Consider the following 6000-nt stretch of genomic DNA (forward strand, 5'->3'; position numbering starts at 1 on the left):
TGTAAGGTTAGGTTGTTTACTTGAGATTTTTCTTGTTTCTTGAGGTAGGCTTGTATAGCTATAAACTTCCCTCTTAAAACTACTTTTGCTGCATCCCATAGGTTTTAGATCATCCTGTTTTCCTTGACATTTGTCTCTAGGTATTTTTCGATTTCCTCTTTGATTTCTTCAGTGATCTCTTGGTTATTTAGGAATGTATTGTTTAGCCTACATGTGTTTGTGTTTTTTATGGTTTTTTCCCTATAATTGATATCTAGTCTCATAGCATTGTGAACAGAAAAGATGCTTGATATGATTTCAATTTTCTTAAATTTACTGAGGCTTGATTTGTGACCCAACATGTGATCTATCCTGGAGAATGTTCCATGCACACTTGAGAAGAAAGTGTACTCTGCTGTTTTTGGATGGAGTATCCTATAAATATCAACTAAATCTACTTGGTCTATTGTGTCATTTAAAGCTTCTGTTTCTTTATTTATTTTCATTTTGTATGATCTGTCCATTGGTGTAAGTGAGGTGTTAAAGTCCCCCATTATTACTGTGTTACTGTTGATTTCCTCTTTTACAGCTGTTAGCATTTGCCTTATGTATTGTGGTGCTCCTATGTTGGGTACATATATATTTATAATTGTTATATCTTCTTCTTGGATTGATCCCTTGCTCATTATGTAGTGTCCTTCCTTATCTCTTGTAACATTCTTTATTTTAATGTCTATTTTATCTGATATGAGTATTGCTATTCCAGCTTTCTTTTGATTTCTATTTGCATGGATGTCTTTTTCTATCCCCTCACTTTCAGTCTGTATGTGTCCCTAGGTCTGAGGTGGGTCTCTTGTAGACAGCATATATATGGGTCTCGCTTTATTATCCATTCAGCAAGCCTGTGTCTTTTGGTTGGAGCATTTAATCCATTCACGTTTAAGGTAATTATCGATATGTATGTTCCTATGACCATTTTCTTAATTGTTTTTGGTTTGTTTTTGTAGGTCCTTTTCTTCTCTTGTATTTTCCACTCAGAGAAGTTCCTTTAGCATTTGTTGTAGAGCTGGTTTGGTGGTGCTGAATTCTCTTAGCTTTTGCTTGTCTGTAAAGCTTTTGATTTCTCCATCGAATCTGAATGAGATCCTTGCTGGGTAGAGTAATATTGGTTGTAGGTCCTTCCCTTTCATCACTTTAAGTATATCATGTCACTCCCTTCTGTCATGTAGAATTTCTGCTGAGAAATCGGCTGTTAACCTTATGGGAGTTCCCTTGTATGTTATTTGTCATTTTTCCCTTGCTGCTTTCAATAATTTTTCTTTGTCTTTAATTTTTGCCAATTTGATTACTATGTGTCTCGGTGTTTTTCTCCTTGGGTTTATCCTGTATGGGACTCTCTGCACTTCCTGGACTTGGGTGGCTATTTCCTTTCCCATGTTAGGGTAGTTTTCAACTATAATCTCTTCAAATATTTTCTTGGGTACTTTCTCTCTGTCTTCTCCTTCTGCAACCCCTATAATGCAAATGTTGTTGCATTTGATGTTGTCCCAGAGGTCTCTTAGGCTGTCTTCATTTCTTTTCATTCTTTTTTCATTATTTTGTTCCACAGCAATGAATTCCACCATTCTGTCTTTCAGGTCACTTATCCATTCTTCTGCCTCAGTTATTCTGCTATTATTCCTTCTAGTGTAGTTTTCATTTCAGTTATTGTATTGTTCATCTCTGTTTGTTTGTTCTTTAATTCTTCGAGGTCTTTGTTAAACATTTCTTACATCTTCTCGATATTTGCCTCCGTTCTTTTTTTGAGGTCCTGTGTCATCTTCACTATCATTATTCTGAATTCTTTTTCTGAAAGGTTGCCTATCTCCACTTCATTTAGTTGTTTTTCTGGGCTTTTATCTTGTTCCTTCATCTGGTACATAGTCCTCTGCTTATCTATCTTTCTGTGAATGTGGTTTTTGTTCCACAGGCTGCAGGATTGTCGTTCTTCTTGCTTCTGCTGTCTGCCCTCTGGTGAATGAGCCTATCTAGTAGGCTTGTGCAAGTTTCCTGATGGGAGGGACTGGTGGTGGGTAGAGCTTGCTGTTGCTCTGATGGGTAGTGCTCAGTAAAACTTTAATCAACTTGTTGGCTGTTGGATGGAGCTGGATTCCCTCTGTTGGTTGTTTGGCCTGAGGCAACTCAACACTGGAGCCTATCCGGGTGCTTTGGTGGGGTTAATGGCAGAATCTGGGAGGGCTTACACCAAAGGGTACTTCCCAGAACTTCTGCTGTCACTGTCCTTGTCCTCATGGTGAGCCACAGTCACCCATCAACTCTGCAGGAGACCCTCCCTCACTAGCAGGTAGGTCTGGTTCAGTCTCCCCTGGGGTCACTTCTCCTTCCCCTGGGTCCCAATGTGCACACTACTTTGTGTGTGCCCTCCAAGAGTGGAGTCTCTGTTTTCCCCAGTCCTGTCAGAGTCCTGCAATCAAATTCCGATAGACTTCAAAGTCTGATTCTCTAGGATTTCCTCCTCCCATTGCCAAACCCCCAGGTTCGGACGCCTGACGTGGGGCTGAGAACCTTCACTCCAGTCGGTGGGCTTCTGTGATATAAGTGTTCTCCTGTTTGTGAGTCACCCACCCAGCAGGTATGTGATTTGATTTTATTGTGATTGTGCCCCTCCTACCATCTCATTATGGCTTCTCCTTTATCTTTGGATGTGGGGTATATTTTTGGTGAGTTGCAGTGTCTTTCTGTCGATGATTGTTCAGCAGTTAGTTGTGATTCTGGTATTCTCGCAAGAGGGAGTAAGAGCACATCCTTCTCCTCTGCCCTCTTGGTTCCAAAAATCCCACTTCACTTCTTGTATGTGAAATTAATGAGAAAAACTAGGTTAGGTGAGTCATGGGGAGCCCTGCCAAGCTGCTGGTCTACCACATGGGTGTAGATATCAGTGCTATAGGTCAGGTTTAAACAACAAATCCAACAAGGCAGCCGAGCCTATATTTGAAATAAGAAATTAAAATGTAATGACTGAAGAGACCTTCAAGATGACAGAAGAGTAAGACATGGAGATGACCTTCCTCCCAACAAATACATCAGAAATACATCTACATGTGGAACAACTCCTATAGAACACCTACTGAATGCTGGCAAGAACTCAGATTTCCCAAAAGCCAAGAAACTCTCCACGTACTTGGGTAGGGCAAAAGATAAAAGAAAAAACAGAGACAAAAGAATAGGGATGGGACTTGCCTCTCTTGGAGGGAGCTGTGAAGTAGGAAAAGTTTCTACACACTAGGAAGCCCCTTCATTGGTGGAGATGGGGGGTGGTTGGGGGAGAAGCCTCAGAGCCACAGAGGAAAGCTCAGCAACAGGGGTGCAGAGGGAAAAGCGGAGAGATTCCCACACAGAGGATCAGTGCCAACAAACACTCACCAGCCTGAGAGGCTTATCTGCTCACCCGCCAGGGCGGGTGGTGGGTGGGAGCTGAGGCTCGGGCTTCAGAGTTCAGATCCCAGGGAGAGGACTGGTGTTGGCTGTGTGAACACAGACTGAAGAGGGTTAGTGCACCACAGCTAGACAGGAGGGAGTTCAGGAAAAAGTCTGGAACTGCCTAAGAAGCAAGAGACCATTGTTTTGGGGTGCTCGAGGAGAGGGGATACTGAGCACTGCCTGAACGAGATCCAGAGACAGGCGCAAGCCATGGCTATTAGTGCAGACCCCAGAGACGGGCATGAAATTCTAAGGCTGCTGCAGCCACCTAGAAGCCTGTGTGCAAGCACAGGTCACTATCCACACCTCCCCTCCCAGGAGCCTGTGCAGCTCGCCACTGGCAGGGTCCTGTGATCTAGGGACAACTTCCCTGGGAGAACACATTGTGCAACACAGGCTGGTGCAACGTCACACCAGCCTCTGCTGCTGCAGGCTCTCCCCACATTCCGTACCCTTCCCTCCCCCCGACCTCAGTGAGCCAGAGCCCTCTAATCAGCTGCTACTTTAACCGCGTCCTGTCTGAGCGGGAACAGATGCCCTCAGGTGACCTACACACAGAGGCAGGGCCAAATCCAAAGCTGAACCCCAGCAGCTGTGTGAACAAAGAAGAGATGGGAAATCTCTCCCAGCAGCCTCAGGAGCAGTGGATTAAATCTCCACAATCAACTTGATGTACCCTGCATCTTTGGAATACCTGAATAGACCATGAATCATCCCAAAATTGAGGCAGTAGACATTGGGAGCAATGATATATATATATATATTTTTTTTTTTTCCTTTTTATCTTTTTGTAAGTGTGTATTGGTATGCTTCTTTGTGTGATTTTGTCTGTATAGCTTTGCTTTTACCATTTGTCCTAGGGTTCTGTCTGTCCAGTTTTTTGTTTGTTTGTTTGTTTGTTGTTTATTTTTATTTATTTTATTATTATTTTTAGTGCTTCTTTTTGATTTGATTGCTCTCTTCTTTCTTTCCTTCTTTTTCTTTTTTCCTTTTTCTACTACTTTTTATTTTTTTATTTTTAATAATTTTTATTTTAATACTCTTATTTTATTTTATTTTTCTTTCTTTCCTTCATTCTTTCTTTTTATCTCCCTTATCTTCTGAGCGGTGTGGCTGACAGTGTCTTGGTGCTCTGGCCAGGTGTCAGGCCTATGCCTATGAGGTGGGAGAGCAGAGTTCAGGACACCAGTCCACCAGAGACCTCCTAGCTCCACATAATATCAAACAGCAAAACCTCTCCCAGAGATCTTCATCTCAATGCTAAGACCCAGCTCCACTCAACAACTGGCAAGCTACAGTGCTGGACACCCTATGCCAAACAACTAGCAACACAGGAACACAACCCCACCCATTATCAGAGAGGCTGCCTAAAATCATAATAAGGTCACAGAAACCCCAAAACACACCACCAGATGTGGACGTGGCACTAGAAAGACAAGATCCAACCTCATCCAGCACAACACAGGCACAAGTCCCCTCCATCAGGAAGCCTACACAACCCACTGAACAAAGCTTAGCCACTGGGGGTAGGCACCAGAAACAACAGGATTACGAACCTCCAGCCTGAGAAAAGGAGACCCTAAACACAGTAGGTTAAGCAAAATGGGAAGATGAGAAACACACAGCAGGTGAAGGACCAGGTAAAAACCCACCAGACCAAACAAAGGAAGAAGAAATAGGCAGTCTACCTGAAAAAGGATTCATAGTAATGATAGTAAAGATGATCCAAAATCTTGGAAATAAAATGGAGAAAATAAAAAAAAGTTTAACAAGGACCTAGAAGAAGTAAAGAGCAAACAAACAATGATGAACCATGCAATAAATGAAATGTCAAATTCCTTAGAAGGAATCAATAGCAGAATAACTGAGGCAGAAGAACGGATAAGTGACCTGAAAGATAAAATAATGGAAATAAGTATTGCAGAGCAGAATAAAAGAAAAAAGAATGAAAAGAATTGAGAGCAGTCTCAGAGACCTCTGGGACAACATTAAACACACAAATATTCGAATTATATGGGGTCCCAGAACAAGAGAAAAAGAAAGGGACTGAGAAAATATTTGAAGAAATTATAGTTGAAAACTTCCCTAATATGGGAAAGGAAAGAGTTAATAAAGTCCAAGAAGTGCAGAGGGTCCCATACAGGATAAATCCAAGGAGAAACACGCCAAGGTACATATTAATCAAACTATCAAAAAGTAAATACAAAGAAAAAATATTAAAAGCATCAAGGGAAAAAAACCCAAATAACATACAAGGGAATCTCCATAAAGTTAACAGCTCTTTTTTCAGCAGAAACTCTGCAAGTCAGAAGGGAGTGACAGGGCATATTTAAAGTGATGAAAGGGAAAAACCTACAAACAAGATTACTCTAGATAGCTAGTGGGAAGCAGCCACATAGCACAGGGAGATCAGCTTGGTGGTTTGTGACCATCTAGAGGGGTGGGATAGGGAGGGTGGGAAGGAGGGAGACACAAGAGGGAAGAGATATGAGAACATATGTATATGTATAACTGATTCACTTTGTTATAAAGCAGAAACTA

This window comes from Mesoplodon mirus (assembly GCF_964341445.2).
Source record: "Mesoplodon mirus genome assembly, chromosome: 8".
In the NCBI taxonomy this organism is placed as follows: Eukaryota; Metazoa; Chordata; class Mammalia; order Artiodactyla; family Ziphiidae; genus Mesoplodon; species Mesoplodon mirus.